Genomic DNA, 23,322 nt, shown 5'->3' with positions numbered 1-23,322 from the left:
GGCCTCTGTTGGGCCGTGCCATGTGTCGACGTATCATAGGCGCCTTCTGTCCAATGAGTGGATGACATCTGTCCCAGCGATGAGCCGACACGTGTTTCCTCCAGCCAATGATGATTTTACACGTGGAAAATCCCCATTGGTCGGGGCTGTTAACGGGCTGTGACGCGCGATTTATCGTCATGGAAGTGGACACTTCCGTGATGATAATTTTGGTAATGTCATGGAACACTTCTATGATAGCACATGTATGACTATCTTGATTCTGTCATAAAATCGTCATGGATGTACATGCATGACAGAAAACGCAACCTACTGTGACAAACACGTATCATCATGGAAGTGTATTTTTTTGTAGTGTAACGATCCTTTCTGGTAGCCTTATTTAATTTGTGGAAATCAATTACCATTCTATAACCTGTAACAATTCTTTATGGGATCAATTCATCTTTATCATTAAGAACAACAGTAATACCTCCCTTCTTAGGGATACAATGGACAGGACTTACCCACTGACCATCAGCAACAGGATAAATTATACCTGCCTCTAGAAGCTTTAGTATTTCATTTCTTACCACTTCTTTCATCTTAGGATTTAATCGTCGTTGGTGATCAAAAACCGGTTTAGCGTCTTTCTCCAATTTTATTTTGTGCTGGCATAGAGTGGGACTAATGCACTTAAGATTGTCAAGAGTATATCCAATAGCAACACGGTGCTTCTTCACAGTTTTCAATAATTTCTCTTCTTCCTGCTCTGAAAGGTTAGCACTAATAATAATAGGATATATCTTCTTTTCATCAGGTGATGGTTTAAGCTCAAACACAGGATCACTCTTGGGTGGAGGAGGATCCCCTAGAATTTCAACAGGCAAGTTGTGTTTCAAAACAGGTCCTTGTTTAAAGAATACTTCATCTATTTCCCTTCTTTCATTCATAAACATATCGTTTTCATGGTCTAGCAAATATTGTTCTAAAGGATCATTAGGAGGATGGCAATAGAAGCAAGACTGACGGTGTCCTGGACTAGGGGGTACTCACCACGTCATCTCCTGATCTGTTAGATTGGGCCGAGGACCCCCATGGCCATATACTCATGGGCCAGTTCGGACAGCTGCCGCATACATGGAAGATTCCACAAGACTTGGTGATCAAGACAAGGACCCTCCCCACCGGCGTATTCGGCTAGGACTCTTGTTATCCTAGGCCTTTGGCGCATTATATAAACCGAGGCCAGGCTAGTCGATAGATAATATACAACAATCATACCATAGGTTAGATTCTAGGGTTTAGCCTCTACGATCTTGTGTTAGATCAACTCTTGTAATACTCATATCATCAATATCAATCAAGCAGGACGTAGGGTATTACCTCCATCAACAGGGCCCAAACTTGGGTAAGCATCGTGTCCCCTGCCTCCTGTTACCATCGATCCTAGACGCACAGTTCGGGACCCCCTACCCGAGATCCGCCGGTTTTGACACTGACAAAGACCAATAATTTCATGTTTACTAGGCAATTATTTATCATGCGTGTCTATGAAATTTAGCAAAATTAAAATCATGAGACATATCCCCTAAACCAACAAAAACAATATCCTTTTTGCAGTCTATCTTGGCATTAACAGTATTCAAGAAGGGTCTACCAAATATAATGGGACAAAAGTCATCTTGTGGGGAACCAAGAACAAGAAAATCAGTAGGATATTTAACTTTCCCACACAAGACTTCAATATCTCTAACAATCCCAACTGGTGAAATGGTATCTCTATTGGCAAGCTTAATTGTAACATCAATACTTTCTATCTCAGCAGGTGCAATATCATGCATAATTTCATTGTATAAAGAATGAGGTATTGCACTCGCACTAGCACCCATGTCACATAAGCCATGATAGCAGTGATCTCCTATTTTAAGAGAAACAACAGGCATGTCTACAACAGGTCCATGTTTATTTTTAGTATCGGGTCTAGCAATTCTAGCAGCTTCATCACAAAAGTAAATAACATGCCCATCAATATTATCGACCAAGAGATCTTTAACCATAGAAATACTAGGTTCGACTTTAATTTGCTCAGAGGGTGTAGGTGTTCTAGCATTACTCTTACGAACCACAGTTGAAGCTTTAGAATGATCCTTTATTCTAATAGGGAAAGGTGGTTTCTCAATATAAGCGGTAGGAACAATATGATCAACATTATAAGTGATAGTCTTTTCCTCAACTTTAATAGGTTCAACTACTTTTACTTCAATGGGGGATGATATTTAAAGCACTTCTCCTTAGGGAGATCAACATGAGTAGCAAATGATTCACAGAAAGAAGCTACTATCTCAGAGTCAAGTCCATATTTAGTGCTAAATTCATGAAAAGCATCGGTATTCATAAAAGATTTAACACAATCAAACTTAGGTGTTATACCTGACTCCTTACCTTCGTCGAGTTCCCAATCTTCAGAGTTGCATTTAATTCTTTCCAATAAATCCCATCTGAATTCAATAGTCTTCATCACAAAAGAACCAGTACAAGAAGTATCGAGCATGGAGCGATTATTGAGAGAAAGCCAAGCATAAATTTTTTGAATAATAATTTATCTTGAGAGCTCATGATTGGGGCATGAATATAACATTGACATAAGCCTCCCCCAAGCTTGAGCGATACTTTCTCCTTCGCGAGGCCACAAATTATATATATAATTACGATCACGATGAACCAGATGCATAGGATAAAACTTCTGATGAAATTCCAATTTCAATTGGTTGTAGTTCCACGATCCAATATCATCACATAGCCTAAACCATGTCAATGCATTTCCCTTCAAAGATAAAGGGAAGACCTTCTTCTTGATTACATCCTCGGGCATACCTGCAAGCTTAAATAATCCAGAAACTTCATCCACATAGATTGGGTGCATATCGGGATGTAATGTTCCATCTCCTGTAAAAGGATTAGCTAGCAGTTTCTCTATCATACCAGAAGGAATTTCAAAGTAAACATTTTTCGTAGGTTCAGTAGGTTGAGGAGCAACTCTTTGCTCTACTGGTCGGGGTGAAGATACCACGAACAAGCCCCTCAAAGGATTATTTTCCATAGTAACAAGTGACAGTAAATTTCAGCACACTATATAAATTTTTCCTTACAAAATTCCACTTACCAAGGGCGCTTCACTCCTCGGCAACGGCGCCAGAAGATAGTCTTGATGACTGAGGGAGTCCTGGACTAAGGGGTCCTCGGGCGTCCGGCCTGTTAGCCATGGGCCGAACTGATGGGCTGTGAAGAACACGAAGACCGAAGACTGCACCAGTGTCTGGATGGGACTCTCCTTGGCATGGAGGGCAAGCTTGGAGACCAAAATGTAGATTCCTTTCTTTGTAACCGACCTTGTGTAACCCTAGATCCTCCCGGTGTCTATATAAACCGGAGGACTTAGTCCGGAGAGGATATATACATTATCATAACCACACAAGCTAGACCTCTAGGGTTTAGCCATTACGATCTCGTGGTAGATCAACTCTTGTAATACTCATATTCATCAAGATCAATCAACCAAGATGTAGGGTATTACCTCCCTAGAGAGGGCCCGAACCTGGGTAAAACATTGTGTCCCCTGTCTCATGTTACCATCGACCTTAGAAACACAGTTCGGGGCCCCCTACCAGAGATCCGCCGGTTTTGACACCGACATTGGTGCTTTCATTGAGAGTTCCGCTGTGCCGTCGACGAAAGGTTCGATGGCCCCTTCAATCGTCGATAGTGATGCTGTCCAAGGAGAAACCTTCCTCCCCAGACAGATCTTCGTGTTCGGTGGCTTCGCACTGCGGGCCAACTCGTTTGGCCACCTGGAGCAGATCAATAGCTACGCCCCTGGCCATCAGGTCAGATTTGGGAGCTTGAATTACGTTGCGGACATCCGTGGAGATTTGATCTTCGCCGGATTCGAGACCGTGGCGATCACTCCTGGTCACCTTGACGAACATGACCTAAATCTGTCGTCAGACCGCATCCACGACGATACCTATTGTGACCACTCTGGCCTTAGACCCAGAGCACACTGCGGCATCCAAGGATTGGAGACTCGACCCCACCACGGAGGCCAGCATTGGAGCCACACATAGACTTGATCTCACACGATACCTGTGCCATCGGAACTCCGGACTCGTTTCCGGCCATAAGTTCCAAATCATGTGGGCCCGCAGACGCCGAACTCGATCGTTTATCGATCTTCGAATTCAACGCCACAGACATCTTCCAGCACTCGCCTTCGGGCGACATGCTAAACTCGTTAAAGAATCTATCCTTGGCGGAGGCCTCATAGCCGAACTATATCCGGTTAAAACTAGGGGCTGACGATGGAGAATTTTTCTCCCCACCCGCCACCCACTTCATAACCACGGTCGAGGATTTAACCGACACACTTGATTACGACTCCGAGGACATCGACAGTATGGATGACGATGCCGGAGCAGAAGAGGCCCAGAAACCACCGTTCGATGTATACATGGTGGATGCACCAAAGGAGAACAACGGCGATGACAAGGAAGATCCAGCCGAGGAAAAACCTTCCGAAATACAATCCAAGCACCGGCGTCAGCGACGCCGCTCTAAGTCACGCCGCAATAAAGACAACAACACCGGCACAGGAGAAGATTACACTCCAGAAGGTGCCGAAGATAACGAAGACCCCATTGAAACAGCTAATGAAAAATATGAATGGGAAGATGGGCAGGTTAGCCTTGGTAAACAGGCCACGCACGAAGACTCAGAGGACGGAAGTTATCTTCCGCTCTCCGAGGATGAGGTAAGCCTCGGCACTGACGATTTCATCATGCCGGAGGAACCTCTTGAGCAGGAGCGCTTCAAGCGCCAGCTAATAGCCACTGCCAGGAGCCTAAAAAAGAAGAAGCAGCAGCTTCAAGCTGATCAAGATCTGCTCAATGATAAATGGACCGATGTCCTAGTAGCCGAAGAATACGGCCTCAAGCGCCCAACCAAAAGTTACCCAAAGCACAAATTGCTACCTCAGTTTGACGAGGAGGCGCCGGAATAAATACCACCATCGTACAATGCGGCTGACCGACCACCACGTGGTCGGGACAAAACGGTAACTAATGACGAACACCAGCCCGCCCCGCCTCATCGCACAGGTAGGGGTAAATTAGCCCACGGCCATACATATGACCTCCGGCAAAACCTGAACAATAAAGAAGGACACACCAGGTCAATCTACGGATCTCGAGGACGTGCCCCGACACGCGACGACGACCACCTATTCAGACGTGACAAACTTAGTCATGCGCGGGCTGAAAACCGCAGACGGACTCCATCAGAGCTACATCGTGATACAACCGATATAGAGGCAGCGCACACCCTCATTGCTTCACTGATGAGGTCATGGATCATGAATTCCCAGAAGGGTTCAAACCCGTGAATATAGAATCATACGATGGAACTACGGACCCCGCGGTGTGGATCAAAGACTTCATTCTCCACATTCATATGGCCCGCGGTGATGACCTCCACGCCATCAAATACCTCCCTTTAAAACACAAGGGGCTAGCTCGGCACTGGTTAAATAGCCTGCCTGAAAATTCCATCGGCAACTGGGAGGACTTGGAAGAAGCCTTCCTCGACAACTTCCAAGGTACATATGTCCGGCTACCAGACGCCGATGACTTAAGCCACATAGTTCAACAACCTGGAGAGTCCGCTAGGAAATTCTGGACCAGGTTCTTAACTAGAAAGAACCAAATTGTCAATTATCCGGACACCGAAGCCTTAGCAGCCTTCAAACACAGCATCCGCGACGAATGGCTCGCTCACCACCTCGGCCAAGAAAAGCCAAAATCCATGGCGGCCCTCACGGCACTCATGACCCACTTTTGCACGGGCGAGGACAGTTGGTTTGCCCATAGCAAAAACAATGCAAGCGACGCCGGCACCCCTGAAGTTAAAAATAACAAAGACAAGTCTCGACACAATAGATACAAGTGTCGAAACAACAGTGATAACACCGAGGATACGGTGGTCAATGCAGGATTCAGTGGCTCTAAGTCCGGTTAGTGGAAGAAGTCGTTCCAAAAGAACAATTCGGGCCCATCCAGGTTGGACCGCATACTTGATCGTCCGTGCCAGATTCATGGCACCCCAAACAAACCACCCAATCATACAAATAGATATTGCTGGGTTTTTAAACAGGCCGGCAAATTAAATGCCGAGATCAGGGAAAACAGATCGCAAAGCAAGGACGATGACGAAGAGCCCCGGCAAACAAACATAGGGGGACAAAAGAAGTTTCCCCATCAGGTCAAAACGGTGAACATGATATACACTACCCACATCCCCAAGAGGGAACGCAAGCGCGCACTCAGGGACGTCTACACAATAGAGCCAGTCGCCCCAAAATTTAATCCATGGTCAGCATGCCCGATCACTTTTGATCGTCAGGATCATCTGACCAGTATCCATCACGGTGGCTCAGCCGCACTGGTCCTAGGCCCAATAATTGATGGGTTCCACCTGACTCGCGTCCTTATGGACGGAGGCAGCAGCCTCAATCTGCTCTATCAGGATACAGCATGGAAAATGGGCATTAACCCATCACGAATCAAGCCCACCAGGACTACCTTCAAAGGAGTCATACCAGGTGTAGAAGCCCGCTGTGCGAGCTCAATCACACCAGAGGTTGTCTTCGGATCTCCGGACAACTTCCAAATCGAGGAGTTAATCTTCGACATCGTCCCCTTCCGCAACAGCTATCACGCACTGCTCGGACGAACTACGTTTGCTGGATTCAACGCAGTACCACACTATGCTTACCTCAAGCTCAAGATGCCTGGTCCATGCAGCGTCATAATGGTCAATGGAAATACGGAACGCTCCCTCCGTACAGAAGAGCACACAGCTGCCTTAGCAGCAGAAGTACAGAGCGGCCTTCTCAAGTAGAACATTAATTCGGTTGCAGAGCGAACGGACACCGTTAAGAGGGTCCGAACTACTCTGCAGCAGGAGAGCTCGGCTCGTCAGGAGCTCGACTAGCAATCCGACCTCCGTCCCCGTCCCGATAAAGTGGTGGCATTTGTGCCATGCGTACATAACTACACACTCAAAATCCCATGGGCATCGATGGAGGCATAGCTAGCTTGTGGTCCATAGTATGGCTCAATCTACATCGGATACACACATACTTTCACTTTTACTTGTTTCCTTTTCATGTCTCAATCCCACGGGCCCCATTGGGTGGTCTGGTCATCGGTCCTCTCGAAGGATAAACACACCAAGACGGCGAGAAACGCAGACATATGGGGACTTTTTAGGTGATTCCCTTAATGATAACTCTACCTGTTGTGGGTTTTTCACGGCAGATGTCCTCATGAAAGGACTTAGTCGTGGAGCCATCGCAACGGGTTAGCTTAAAGGGGTTAAACCGGACAAGGGGACACAGGAGTTTATACTAGTTCGGCCCCTTCGATGAAGGTAAAAGCCTACGTCTAGTTGCGATTGGTATTGCTAGGGTTTCGAAGACCTGGGAGCGAATCCGCTTTGTCTGGATCTCGAATTATTGTCTTTCGTCCCTAAACCGTTGTTGGGTCGTCCCTTTATATACAAAGGTTGACGCCCGCCGGTTTACAGAGTCCCGAAGCCGGATCATAAACGTGTCCGGTTCGGTCTCTACACTTCCTATCTTACAATGCAAGTTACATAATTAGGTCGGTTTACGTCTAGAGGCCTTAACTCGCCTCTGGGCCATGGGCCTTCATAAAGCGCCATCATTCTTACATCTTCATGGGCTTCTAATCTTCGTAAAGCTAATCCGGCTACTCCTGGCCGGTTTACGTCCAGTAGTAATATCCCCAACATTAGGCCCCAGATTGGTTTGAACTTGTTCCTGTCAATCTTCAATACTTAGAAAAAACTCCTCCTTTGCATCTTCACCTTGATTGTGTAAACCGCCGTGACGTCATACTGCAGGATCATGATAAACCGCCTTGACGTCATCTATCCGTTGAAGCTGAGGATTACCTTCATTAATGCATATCCAGTCATCGAGGCGACACAATTATTAACTATCCATTTTTGAGCTCCTCGATTCCCGCACTTGTCGTTTTATCGCTTTTCCTTATAAATAGGGCCACGGGTCCTTATCATTTTTCCCCTTCATCTCCCTTGCTTCTTCTTTCTCCTCGCGACACCTCTACCCCTGAGCACCGCCACCGTCACCGAGCTTCTCCTCTGCTTCGACAAAGGCCGCTGCATCAACCTGACTGTTACCAGAGAGCTGCGGTGTTCCTCCGTGGCTTCAACAGTCACTATAAGTCCTTTTCTTTCCCCCCTTGTAGATCTGTCTAGGGTTTCCTTGTTCTTCGCAGTTCATTGAAGTTCATCAGAGTTCCGGTGCTGCTCTTTCCTGTTCCCCCTTAGTTTATGGATAGAAAATCTCAATGTTGATATATTCCGCGTAATGGTTTATTTTCCGCTACCACCACAAACTTTTTGCACACGAAAAACTGATCTGAACTTTTACAACCTGCTTTGGGTCCTACCCTTTTTAGGTCAAAATATTTTTGCCTTTCTGTCTTCGGTAGATCCAAAATTCCCATGTGATCCTGTGAAACTTGTTTTTCCTTACTTAGCCCTTTTTGCCTTAGATCTGTATCCTTTGTACCATGTAGGCGGTTTACCCTTGTAAAAAACAATCTATCTCATACCATTAGTCCCCTAATAAACTAGCAAACCTTCTTTACGTTGATTGTAATAGTCCGGTTTAACAACACATGTATGCCCTTGATATGACCTTGTCATTCACAATTGCATTAGTCTCCGGTTTACGCAATTTCACATACCTATATATCTTTATTCCACTTCATCTCGCGTACCACCGTGAATGATTTGTAAACCGGCATTTCTTTTCCAGCTTTTTGTTTCAGAATGGCCAAACAGTTTGCCGCTTGCAATTGGGCTCGTTCCCGTGTCACCGAGGAACAGTTGAACGGAATGGTCAGCATCGGCACCTTGCCTAAGAAAACTGAAATTCGATGGCGAGTTCCAGGAGCAGAAAATCCTCCAACCCCGAGGCAGGGTGAGGTTGTGGTTTTTGTCAACCACATAGGCCATGGTTTCAAACCGCCAGGGTCAAAGTTTTACCGAGATGTGCTTACCAGTTTCCAACTCCATCCTCAAGATATCGGACCCAACTCGGTATCCAATCTATGCAACTTCCAGGTCTTCTGTGAAGTGTACTTACAAGAAGAACCGACTGCTGAGCTGTTCCAGGACTTCTTTCATCTGAACCGGCGTATAGAATTTGTAATTGGTCCCAACACTAAACTTGGTGGTGTTTCTATTCAAAAGAGGAAAGAAGTTGAATTCCCTTATGTCAAACTGCAAAGTCACCCTAAGGAATGGAACCAGACTTGGTTCTACAGCATAGATACCTCCCCTGAAGATGAAAACCCTCTTCCAGGCTATCTTGATCACCGGCTTTCCAACACTCATCCACTCCCACAATGTTTAAGCTCTGCGGAACGGGCCAAATATACACCTCAACTCGCCAAGCTCCGGGCCTTTATGGCCAACGGTTTAATAGCCGTTGATTTTGTGCATTGCTGGATATCGTGGAGCGTCTTGCCGCTAAGCCACCGCCCCGGTTTAATGTGCGAGTATACCAGTGAGGTTGAAGACCCCCAACGGCACATCAACATTCAGGTAACCAATGAAGAGGTCACTGAAAGCGTTAAGAAATTTTGAATGAACCGGAATCAGTGTGTCGCCAAACCGGCTTGAGCCCCTTCTACACTCAGAATAAACCGCCTGCTGTAAGCACAATGCTTCCTTTTTATCTTTGATATCTTTTGATTTGTTCAACTTGTGATCCTTCCTCTGTTTGTGTATGAATAGGGTGATGATCCCTTCTGGAAACAGAAATCTGCAGATAAAACGGCAAAGTCATCCCGTCCCAAAACCAAAGCTGTCAAGCGGACCTCAAAAGTGGAAAACGGCTGACCGGATCAGCATGGAGCTTGATGAAGATGTAGATGATCTGGAAGTTGAGGTAGAACTTGACTCACTTGGCTCCCTTTTCTTGCACCTCATTAACAATGATCTTTATCAGGAGGACGTAGAAGGCAACCAGGCTAACGATGTAGAGGTAATTACCCTTTCCTCCGGTTCAGACTCTATGCTAACACAAAAAACCCGTCAAGCAGTCCGGAAAGTAAGCTTTTCTCATCCTCTGGCTTACCTAGATCCAACATTTATTTTGAAGACACAGCAGCATGAAGCTCGCCGGACAACCCGGCATAGTGGCCAACAGGTTACTTCAGCCGGTTTACCTGATACCCCAGTTCGGAAGCGCCGGTCTGAGGTCTCACAAACTTCTGAGAATTCTTATCCCAAGGAAGGTTATCTCAGACAACCTCTTAATCCGTCTGATTCAAATTATCAGGTGACACCTCCCTCATCCTCTGGCGAGTCGATAGCAACCCAACTCCCTCCTCTAAAAACTGTGGCTGGGTAAGCTTTCAAACCCTTTCTTCCAATGCATTGCAAATCTTAAATAAGATGCTAAACCTCTTTTAATTTTGTTTGCAGAGCCAAAGCCAGACCCAGCAAGGAAGCTCGGGTCAACAATCCGTCAGAAGACTAGTCAGTTTTTGAAGAAGAGCAAATAGGTGAACCGGACCAAACTCGTGAACCGGAGGGTCCTCATCCTGAGGCCACCTCTGATGAACCGCCCCTTCAAGACCAGAATATTGATGAACCACCAGAAGTTGATCCTGCCGTGCCTGATACTGAACCGGCAGCTCCAAACCGGGCTAGTCCGGTGAGAGGTACTGAGACTCCGTCATCACCCACAAAAACCACTAAAGGCCAAGGAGATGATGTTATCATTACAGGCATGTGCCACAGCACTCCTGGCCATCCTGTAATTAATCTTGGCCCAACATAGTGCCAAAGAAGAGCGTGCTGCTAGGGAAAAGGGCAAATGGAATACTGACTTATCAAGTTATGCCCATCTCAATGCTGAAGAACTTCACTCCGGTTTCTTAAACCGTCTGCACTCAAACCGTGACTATGAAGCTGGTTTGGTAAACTTGATGAAGGAACGCTATGAGGTATTTTCATCTCCCTTTACTTCTTGATTCCAAAGTTGTAGTGTTAGCCCAAGTAGCCCCCAAGGGCCGTTTTATGATGTTAATCGTAAACTGGGTCTTTGTAACACTTTAAGTCTCTCCTATTGACCCCCAAAATGTCAGGTCCTTAGTGAAAACCAAGACCGATACTTTACCAATGTAATTATATAGCTTTCCTTAGTGTAGCCCCCAAAGGCCGGTTTAGCTTTGCAAGGTAATCCGGGTTTTGATCCATATGTCCATTTTGAACAGATGTACATTAGCCCCCAAGTGTCAAGGATAATGCTTGCATTGTTCTGGAGACTTATAAAAGATGTAGTGAATCAGGGCAAATAGGCATTAGCCCCCAAGTATGAAGTGCATAACTTGTTATACGCATTGTACTTAGAAAATATATATCCTGTTATTGAAATATCTTCACTGTTGCAGGCCAAACTAAGCAATAGAGATGCCTGAACCACTGATTTGCAAGAGAACGTGTAGTCCCAACAAGCAGAGGCTGCGAAAGCGAAGGAGGAACTGACCAAAAGCCCTGACAGCAATGGAAAAGCTAAAATAGTCTTTTAACAAAGATCGTGTTGACTGGGAAATCGAGAAGGCCGGTTTAACCAAAAGAGCTGAGGATGCCGAAGCAGCCCTGAAACCAGTTGTAGATGAACTAACTGGTTTGAAACGGCAAATCAACACCATGAATTCCGCTGTCTTTGGTAAGTATCTCCTTATGTAGTTTGTCCAATTCATGAAACCTTATCATTTACCAGAGTGCTGATTTTAAACCATGACAGGCACTCGTATTGCTCATCTGGGCACAGATATGCGGATGAAGCTTAAAGCGGCTTATACCTTGATTGAACAGCTGTACTCTGGGTCCTAGCGTGCTATTTGCACTGCGGCTTACAATAAACCGGCGCCATCACTGATAAAGGAAACTCTTGAGAAGCTGGCCATGTTACCAGCCGGGATTACCGAACTGAAGAAGGCAGCTGCAAGAGCAGGAGCATTAACCACACTAATCTGAGCCAAGGCATGGATTCCAGATCTTGAAGCGGAGGACATCATTAAAGGATATCCAGGTGTGAAGGAGGATGGTTCAAACTTCGACAGTGATGACCTCCGAAGGCTGACCAAAGAAATGCGGCCAATAGCCAGCAAACTGGCAGAGGACACAGACTTGTCTCATTTCCAACTGGCTTATGACGCTGAAGGGAAGAGACAGCCTACCGAAATCCATGAAGTCGAGGAACTTGTGCCTCCAATCCGTAAGCATACTTACGCTCCTGACATTAACCCCTCCAGCCTTATCCATGAAGAAGTCGTGTGTCAAGCTTTAACTGGAATCGATTGGTCAACGGTTGATTTCCAGCGTCTGGGAGGGATGAAGAAGAAGTGATCGCACCAACTGACCCTCAACCGTCAAACCGTCTAGACGAAGCGTCTTAAACCGGCAGCCGGTTTACTAGCTATTGTGTGCCAATGCTTAAAAACAACTATTCAATTGGAGCCGTTTGGAAGCTTCATGTAATAGGATAACAAAAAGTCCTTTATCTGTCATGCCATCGAGCATGTTTTGTGATGCTTTGATAATGTGAAAACTTGCTCCACATTTTGTGATCTATTTATGCATAACCCATGATGAGTTGTGTTCCTGGATACAAGAACTTGGAAAGTGTCCTAGTGCTTTACCACTGGACGGGTCATGACGCCCAAGAATAGACAATACTTGGATGGATAATCAAAGTTTGTATATAAAAAATAACATGTGCAACATACCTCGTTGGCTGACCAACTGCTTGTGTGGTAAAGGTGTAAATACCAATCCAGAGCAGTGATAAATCCGTCCTTAATTTGCCGGATTATGACAATAAACCGTACCGGGATATAATAAACACCGGGTTTTCCTTATAACACTGGCGACTTGTTAGTCAAAACCAGACCGGGGTAATGAACGCCGGTTTATAACTGATCATGTACTGACAACTAGTAGTTGAAAGCCAAGCCGGGTCAAGGACACCAGTTTATCAGAAGACATTAGGAACCTCAATCAAGGCGAAAAACTTAGCAAATAGGACTCGAAAAATAAATATGTGAGGCTTTTTACGAGCTGCCAGGCTCCAAATCGAGGCTTTTCATGGGCTGCCAGGCCTCTGAGTTAAACCATTTAACAAAGCCTTTTAAGATGGGCCTCCAATTAACCAATAGTCGTTTTAACTTTGACAAGTTCAGGGTCTGTATAAGATTCACTTGTCAAACGCTCGGCGGGTCATACCAGGATTACCTGGACAGGAGTGGCTTACTTGATGAAGGCAGGCTAACCCGGGGTTTTAGGTGAATACACCAGGCTTCCAAGCCGTGGCTTGATAGCCAATTACAAGGGTCCTTTCAAACTCTTTGTTGCTTTGCACAAAGAGCCCCCAAGTAACTTTGTGAGCTGTGCTCAGTGGGTGCCCATGTTTGAGTTTGTGCTTTGTGTAACACTCTCTTTGGCCCCACCTAATTTCCTTTGTGGCTTAACGCCCATCAAGAGGTGTAGCTATGGTGTGATAACAACCAAGCCCCCTAGTGAAATCCCTTTGTGGTGTTTAAACCGATCAAGAGTTGTAGCTATGATGTGACAACAACCAAGGCCCTAGTGATATTTCTTTGTATCCGTGCGGCTGCAGAGACAGGTTTAACAAAACTTTGCTTTGTTAGTACAAACTCTTGTAGGCACACACATGATGTAAAAAGAACAGAGACCCTGCTTTATTCGAGGCTCCAGTTTATTATATAATATACACATTGTCATAAATATGTACATATGAAGACGCCTGGAGGGTGCTGTTCAAAAGTGCCGAGGTCCCCCCTCCTATTACTGAGGATCACGGATTCAGCGCGAAGCGCCAAGCCAGTGCGGTAAGCTGCTTTACCTTTCACAGGACACTTGTTTTTTATAGATTGACTCTATGCGGGATCTAAACTCCCGTACCTTTGACAGGACTGGCAGAAGATGGCCGGACAGATCGACTGTCCGGCTCCTTTGCCCGAAGGCCCCGCAGACGCTCTTCTGGCGAAGATGTTGACTTCGGCCCCTTATAAGGTGCCGGAGAAGACCAAGAAGGCCAAGGGAACCCGAAAGAGTTCCCGACGCCAGGCATCGTCGGACTCACCGTCCGATGACTCTGTGGCGCACTCTTCCCCCGAAGACGAGGAAGAAGAAGAAGATGCTCCCCCACCGACTGCGGGAGACAGGAAAAGGAAGGCCGCCCCAACTGGGGGGGCGAAGGGTCCAAGAAGGGAAGGATTCTCCTTCCGGACAGCTCCACCGCCGCTGACGAAGGCGAAGACGAGTGGTTGCCCAGGGCCAAGCCCCCGGGGAGATCGTAAGTATTCAGATACCAGAGTAACCCATAGGATTACTTTGTCGCAATGCTTTCCCTAACGCCGAACACAATTATGCAGGCCGCCCCGAGCCAGTATCGATGTATCGTCGGACGGCTCCTTGGGCTTGTCGGACATGCATGGATAGCGATCCAGTCCCGACCGCCACCTCCCCTCATCCTGCCGACGACGCCAAGGTGTTTTCTCAAGAGGCACCGGTTCGAGGGGAGACAGACCCGGAGGCGCCTCAAGGCGACCTTCCGGACTCTGGGAGCCGAGGGGGCGGGGCCCTTGAGAGCTCCGAGTTCGGCCCTCAGGCGAACACCGCGCCGGAACCTCCAGCGGTTCCAGGCTCGGGCAGGTGGCCTCCTTCTAAAAGGGGCAAGACGCCTGTGCCGGTGAGCTCTGTCAATCCAGAGGCGCCGGACAATATGCTGGAAGCTCTTTGCAACGCTTCCATCGACGAGGAGCACCGCACTATCATGAATGCGGTGATCCAGAAGGTTCAGTCCGCCAAGAGCGGATTGACTGAAGCCTGTGCCAGCCTTCTAACAGGCTTCGAGGTAAGTGTTTTAAAATGTAGTAGAAATATTACCGCATAGACAGTAGCCCCTGATGCTTTGTTCGATGTCCACAAAGAAAAGCCGAACAGAGGATCAAATAATATCCCAGGAGTCTAATATAAGTGTGTCAATACGCATATGCAGGCTTCGCTGCTGGCATCTGCCGCACTGACTGCGGAGGTCGCCGTACTGAAGCAGGACCTCGAGGGGTCCAGGAAAGAGCTCGGCCTTGCCAAGAGGCAGCTCGAGGAGAACAAGGGTAAGTAATACCCCGTCTATAGATATGTATTTATAAAAAAGGACGCGATTGCAAAATGACAGGATCATTGTATGTTTGCCAGGGGCCACGACCGAGGTGGCGACCCTGAAGCAAGCGCTAACCAAGGCCGAAGATAAAGCGGCCAAGGAGCGCACCGAGCGAGAGAAGCACGAGGCTCGGGTGGGCGAGGTGCAGCAAGAGCTCCAGGCTCTCATGGCGAAGCACGAGGCATTGGAGCTTGACTCAAAGACGCTGGAGTCTGAGCTTGCCGCGGCCCTCGAGAGTGTAAAAAGTGCCAAGGCCGAAGCCCAAAAGGCCCTCCAAGAGATTGACACGATGAAGAAGATAGCGGCTTTCTATATGCAAAGCAAGCATGTAAAATTAAATTACCAATTACTTACCCGAATCCGGAGCTCTCCAGGAGCATTCGCAGATCTGCCCCGCAGTGTGTCCGATGCCACACAATTTTACCAGGCCGAGGATGGAAGCCCAACGGAGAAGCTGTTCTGGTCTCAGTATGCTGAGGCCGAACAGCCAGTGCCAATGAGCGACCAGCTGAAGCAGATGGTCGAGCTACATAAGGCGGCCGATCGGGCCATGAAGACCTTTATTGTCCGGCTGTGGCCTGACGACGCCCTTCCGAACAGCTTCTTCGGCCTGGTGAGGCGGCTTGTGGATGCCTGCCCGCGGCTGGAGGCTGTCAAGCGATCTGTCTGCATTGAAGGTGCATGCCGGGCTTTCGCCGTGTGAAATTCCAGTGGGTCAAGCTAGACGCCGTGAAGCTGATCAAGGAGGGGCCGCCGGAGGGCAAGGAGCACCGCCACCCCGAGATGTACTACGAGGGTGTTCTGCCGGGTGCCCGTCTCATCACGGATGAGTGTTCAAAAGATGTAATATTTTGAATGAGACTTTCTCGTGTGATCCTGTATGATGAAAACTTGTTTCATATGCGCTATGCAACACTTGTGTGAATTTAAAATATTACCTTCTGTTTGGCCATTTATCCAATCTGAGAGATGGCTAGTCCTCGGCTTCTGCCCCCATGCCACGAGTGCTGGGGTGTTCGGGATAAACCTGTGCACTCTTGTTACCATATTTGGGTCCTTCGAGGGAGGTGCTCAGCACAACGAACAAGGCAACCGGACTAATAATGCTTTATCACTCTCACTTAGCCATAGAATTCTATAATTTTAAATTTCGGCGAAGCCCCTGGTATTCAGAAGGCCGAATTCGAGGCACGATACACACCTATAAGCCGGACAGGGCCGGGCCCTCGCCCTAAGAGGCATAAGTCTTTAGGGACTTGAAAAACCTCGCCGAACAGCGACCAGTCTCTCGCCTTATCATGACAGTCAGTTTTAGCTTTCTCTACTGAGGTGCTAAGCCCGGCAGAACCGGGGCACAATCGTAGTAGTTCTCCTAGCGCTACCTAAGCCGATAGAGCGGAACGTAAGGTACCAAAACATAGGAGCCGGGCAAAACCAACATTTGACCAAAGACATGATTCGGAGCTGATGCATATAATGCTATAAGTTCGGGGGACCGCACTTGTGAAAGTGTTCGGACTTTTCACACCATATTGTGGGGTACGTAAGCCCCTGGTGTATTGGCCGTACCAAAGTGTACGGTTGCACGGCGTCGTTAATGAACACACACATATATATAACAAGAATGCAATAATAGTCGTAATGTCATGCATTGTTTATTAAAAAAATTGTGTTAAAGCAGAGTGATACAGATAGTGCGATAAGCAAAGAGTAGGACTATGTCCCTTCCAAGGGCGAGCTGAGGAATGATATTAAATTGAATATTTCGCTCGTTACTGTAATCAACCTGGGAGTTCCGTGGTATGACGTAGCTGTCTGCCTCCTTGGTTGCTGCATCATGTGTTCGGCAATAGTGCTGCCGGACAGTGTTTCCAGCGATTAAGGTCCTAAGATAGAAAAATAAACAAACGGGAAGCCCCTAGTGCGGTTTAAGCCGCGTCTTGGGGCGTGCCACAGTTGTGCGCCCCTCCCCACCTGTGCCCATGGTATTTTTAATGCGTAATTATGTACGCGCGGCATGAGTTTCACCATTTGGCTGGGACTGGGGTGGGGGCCGCATTGCTACGCGAGCTCAGATTGCACCAGGCGATCTTTTTGTCGGTTGCTCCGAGCGCGCTTGAAGGTGTCCGGGTTTTGAAACGTCGAACTGGTGGATTGCCTTGAAATGCTGTTTTGCGCTTCTGCTGCAAGGGCTGCGGTGTGCTCCTCTGTTTGGAGAGAGCGCTCTGTGTTTCCATTGACTGTAATAACTCCATGAGGTCCTGGCATCTTAAGCTTGAGGTATGCATAATGCGGTACCGCATTGAATCTAGCAAATGCGGTTCGCCCGAGCAGCGCGTGATAACCACTGCGGAACGGGACTATATCGAAGATTAACTCTTCGCTTCGGAAGTTATCCGGGGATCCGAAGACCACTTTCGGTGTAATTTAGCCTGTGCAATGGGCCTCTACACCTGGAATGACGCCCTTAAAGGTCGTTTTTGTGGGTTTGATCCTTGAGGGGTCTATACCCATTTTGCGCACTGTGTCCTGATAAAGTAGGTTCAGGCTGCTGCCGCCATCCATAAGGACTCGAGTGAGGTGAAATCCGTCAATGATTGGGTCTAGGACTAGTGCGGCGAATCCGCCATGACAGATACTAGTGGGATGGTCCCTGCGATCGAAGGTGATCGGACAGGAGGACCAAGGGTTGAATTTTGGGGCGACTGGCACCAGCGCATATACGTCCCTGAGCGCCCGCTTCCGCTCCCTCTTGGGGATGTGGGTTGCGTATATCATATTCACCGTCTGCACTTGAGGGGGAAACCTCTTCTGTCCTGCAGTGTGCGGCTGCCGGGGCTCCTCCTCGTCCTCGCTATGCGGCCCCTTGTCCTTGTTTTTGGCAATTAACTTGCCGGCCTGCTTGAACACCCAACAATCCCTGTTGGTGTGGTTGGCTGGCTTGTCTGGGGTGCCGTGTATTTGACACGAGCGATCGAGTATACGGTCCAAGCTGGACGGACCCCGCATACTTTGTTTGAATGGCTTTTTCCGCTGACCGGGTTTAGAGCCTTTGAATCCGGCATTGACTGCAGTATCCTCGGTATTTTTGCTGTTAATGCGGCGCTTATGTTTTTTGCGACGTGACCTGCTATTGTCGTCCTTGGTATCTGAGGTACCATGGTTCTTTGATATGTTATTACTGCGAGCCAGCCAGCTGTCTTCTCCCGCATAAAAGCGGGTCATGAGCGTCGTGAGAGCTGCCATAGATTTTGGCTTTTCCTGACCAAGGTGCCGGGCTTGCCACTCATCTCAAATGTTGTGTTTGAAAGTCGCTAAGGCCTCCGCATCCGGACAGTCGACGATTTGATTTTTCTTTGTAAGAAACCGGGTCCAGAATTGCCTGGCCGACTCTTCTGGCTGCTGAATTATGTGGCCCAAGTCATCGGCGTCTGGTGGTCGCACATAGGTGCCTTGAAAGTTGTCAAGGAATGCGGCTTCCAGATCTTCCCAACAGCTAATGGAGTCCGCTGGCAAGCTGTGAAGCCAATGCCGCGCTGGTCCTTTGAGCTTTAGTGGGAGGTATTTGATGGCGTGTAAGTCATCGCCGCGGGCCATGTGGATGTGGAGGAGGAAGTCCTCAATCCATGCTGCGGGATCTGTTGTGCCGTCGTATGATTCAATATTTACAGGTTTGAAACCTTCTGGGAATTGATGTTCCATTACTTCGTCTATGAAGCATAAGGGGAGGCGGCGCCTCTGTATTGTGCTATATCGCGACGCAGCTCGAATGGGTCTTGCCCGCTGTGTTTGGCCCGGCCGGATTTGCTTTCACTGTATCCGGCGTGACGTTTATCGTCTCGCAGAGTGGTGCGCCATCGTGATCCGTAGATCGATCTTGCATGCTTTGCTTTGTCCTCCAATATGTCTCGCAGGTCTGGCGTATCTCCCCATGCCTTTTTATTTGAATGGCGTCGGGGTGGAGGCTGAGCTTTTGGCTGGAATGCCTCTCTATCGCGGCCACGAGGTGGCCGATCAGCCGTATCATACGCTTCTTCCTCCAGTCGGGGTAGTAACCTGCACTTTGGGTAATTCTTGGAGGGGCGCTCGAGTTTATATTCCTCGGCCGCGAGGACTTCAGTCCATCTGTCAGCTAGCAGACCTTGATCAGTTTGAAGCTGCTGCTGCTTTTTCTTCAGGCTATTTGCCGTGGCCATAAGCCGGTGCTTGAAGCGCTCTTGTTCGACGGGATCCTCTGGGACGGCGAATTCATAGTCGCCGAGGCTTGCCTCGTCTTCAAGGGGGGATGTAATTGTCATATGACGAGGTGGCTTTCCAGTGCCCTATAGGCGCTGGTTCATGTTCATCTCCTACATCGTCGTCCATACCATCAATGTCTTCGGAGTCGAAGTCGAGCATGTCGGTTAAATCATCGATAGTGGCTACGAAGTGGGTGGTGGGTGGGCGTCGAATTTCTTCGTCGTCCGCATCCCAATCCTGTTGGCCATAGTCCGGCCAGGGCTCTCCTGACAAAGACAGAGACTTTAGTGAATTCAGAATGTCGCCGAAGAGCGAGTGCTGAAAGATATCCGTGGCGGTGAATTCCATGATCGGCGCCCAATCAAATTCGATTGGCAAGGGCGCGGGCGGTTCGGAGTCAGAAAAAGAGTCCGGCACCTTGGATTCATGGGCTGCGCAGAGGGTTATGCTGGTGTTTGGCTCTACCGCCGTTGAGACTGCAGCCCCTGAGGTGGTGTCTAACCACCCGTCCTTGATTCGCGTAGTTGGCTCCGAGCTAAGGGTCGGAGCTGATGTGGGTGCGGCTTCTGGGGTACTGTTCGGCGACAGAGCTAGGTCATACCCATCGCGACAGTGCGGCGCGCCCGGCTGTGGCTCGAATCCGTCGAAGATCAAGTCTCCGCGGATGTCGGCCGTGTAGTTCAAACTTCCAAATCTGACCTGACGGCCAGGGGCGTAGCTTTCAATCTGCTCCAGATGGCCAAGCGAATTAGCCCGCAGTGCAAAGCCGCCGAATACGAAGATCTGTCCGGGAGAAAAGTCTCACCCTGGACCACATCGCTATCGATGATAGTAGGAGCCATCAGGCCTAACGGCGACGACATAGAAGAACTCTCAATGAAAGCACCAATGTCGGTGTCAAAACCGGCGGATCTCGGGTAGGGGGTCCCGAACTGTGCGTCTAGGCCGGATGGTAACAGGAGGCAGGGGACACGATGTTTGACCCAGGTTCAGGCCCTCTTGATGGAGGTAAAACCCTACATCCTGCTTGATTAATATTGATCATATGGGTAGTACAAGAGTAGATCTACCACGAGATCAGAGAGGCTAAACCCTAGAAGCTAGCCTATGGTATGATTGTATGTTGTGATTGTTATCCTACGGACTAAAACCCTTCGGTTTATATAGACACCGGAGAGGGTTAGGGTTACACAAGGTCAGTTATAAAGGAGGAGATATCCATATTCATATTTCCTAGCTTGCCTTCCACGCCAAGTAGAGTCCCATCCGGACACGAGGCGAAGTCTTCAATTTAGTATCTTCATAGTCCAATAGTCCGGTCGAAGGATAGAGTCCGGCTGTCCGGAGACCCCCTAATCCAGGACTCCCTCAGAGGTAGTATGACCTATTGTGCAGATTCTTGCTGACCACAAAATGCCCTTCCCAAGGTGGGGATAACTTGTGCATATTAGTCTGATCCTGGATGAGCCAGAGCACCAGATCACCTTCTTGAAATGTTCTGGTCTTAACCCGGCGGCTGTGATAACGTCGGAGATCTTGTTGGTAAATCGCCGAACGTGCTGCTGCAAGATCACGCTCCTCGTCTAACAGGTCCAGAGAATCCTGACGTGCCTTCTCATTGTCAGCTACAACATAAGCCGTCACACGGGGCGAGTCGTGACGGATGTCACTAGGAAGAACCTCCTCCGCTCCATAAACCATGAAGAAAGGTGTGTAACCCGTAGATCTGTTAGGTGTGGTGTTGATGCTCCATAACACAGAAGGTAATTCCTCCACCCAACAACCCGGTGTCCGCTTCAAAGGAACCATAAGCCGGGGTTTAATACCTCGCAAAATTTCTTGATTTGCCCTCTCCGCTTGTCCATTTGATTGGGGGTGAGCCATTGATGCTATATCAAGCCGGATGTGCTCACGTTGGCAAAATTCCTCCATCTCTCCCTTTGACAGGTTAGTACCATTATCCATTATAATACTGTGAGGAAAGCCAAACCGAAATATCACCATTTTGATGAACTGAACCGTCGTGGCCGCATCACACTTACTGACTGGCTCTGCTTCCACCTATTTAGTGAACTTGTCCACTGCCACTAATAAGTGGGTCTTTTTGTCCTTGGAGCGCTTAAAGGGTCCAACCATATCAAGCCCCCAAGTCGCAAACGGCCATGTTATTGGAATCATCCTCAACTCCTGAGCTGGAATATGAGCACGGCGTGCAAATTTTTGACAACCGTCACATCGTTTGACTAAATCCTCAGCATCAGCATGAGCTCTTAACCAATAGAAACCGTGGCGAAAAGCTTTAGCCACCAAGGACTTTGAACCGGCGTGGTGACCACAATCCCTATTGGGGATATTACTACTGGGCGTAAACTGGCCAGGACAGGCCGGGTTAACTTCATCAGTAGTTGAGTATGTTAAAAGCCCATGAGGGCAGATGAGGGCTAAAGGCCCATAATCGGTTTAAGGCCTATAACTATAAACCGGCGTCGGTATCTAACTTGTATTATAAGTAGGGAATAGTGGAGACCGAACCGGACGCATCTATGAGCCGGTATCGGGAATCTGTAAACCGACGGGCGTCACCCATGTATATAAGGGGACGACCCGGCGGCGGTTCAGGGACAGACAACAACTCGAGACATAGGCGAAGCTTATTTGCTCCCTAGTCAACGAAACACCCATCAATTCCATCACAACTAGATGTAGGCTTTTACCTTCATTGAAGGGGCCGAACTAGTATAAACTCTCTTGCGTCCTTGTGTCCGCTTTAACCCCTTCAAGCTAACCCGTTGCGATGGCTCCACGACTAAGTCCTTTCTCTAGGACATCTGCCGTGACAAAACCACGACAGTTGGCGCCCACCGTGGGGCTATCGCACGATGGTTTCCGGTTCTTGGAGGGCCGCTTTGAAGGACTCGAGGGCTACGCTGTAGGCCGGATGACTAAGAGTCGTCGCGGCAAACTCTACATCGACGACGCAGGCTGGGCCCCGAGGCCGGCTCAATTGAGTACAGGTACCGGGTCCCCTTTGGTAGCATTCACGTTTTCATCGGCAAGATCGGTGAACCGGGCCCTGAGCCAGACATCTACACCAACCTCGTCGAGATGGCTCAGCGTTCGCGATCCGCTCGGGTTAAACTGGCCATGAAGCGTGCCTTCTTGGGAATGATCCATGGAGGGAGTTATGAGGATGGATCGGAGCTTCGCGGGGCGACTACCGTTCGTTTCGGTGACGAATCTTCAACCGGAGAAACCGAATCTCTTTCTCAGCTACAAGATGGCCGGATTAAGAGCTGTTCCGATGGTGACAGTATTCCGGACCCCTCTGATCTGCCTAACTGGGTTGGAATATTCATGACCGGAACACAAGCAGTGCTTCACTCTTCGATAGCCGCGGCAACGATCTCCGGTTCAGCAGCGGCAACGGCTGCCGGGGCAGGAGGCCCTGTGCACCCGTCGGCTCAGGTTCTATCAGAACTATTTGATGCGTTGGCTGTGCTTATGGCAGAAGTTAATCCGCCAGATCAGGACGCTCATAACACGGAGATTGCAAAGGTAAAGGAACAAATCACCCAGGCCAAAACAGATCTGGCGGCTGAGGACACCAGGATGGCCGCAGAGCGGGCCGCTTTAGGCACACAGGCCTACAGGCTTATGTTGGACCAGAGTGCGTCGCATGGAGTCATGAGGAGGAAGCACCGGTCCCGCTTACCTCCGGTTTTCGAGGCCAGAGACCT

This window comes from Triticum urartu, chromosome 5A (assembly GCF_056163025.1).
Source record: "Triticum urartu cultivar PI428250 chromosome 5A, HENAU_Tu73, whole genome shotgun sequence".
NCBI classification, from domain to species: Eukaryota; Viridiplantae; Streptophyta; class Magnoliopsida; order Poales; family Poaceae; genus Triticum; species Triticum urartu.
The sequence above is the reverse complement of the archived record's forward strand: the minus strand, read 5'-3'. Positions refer to the sequence as shown.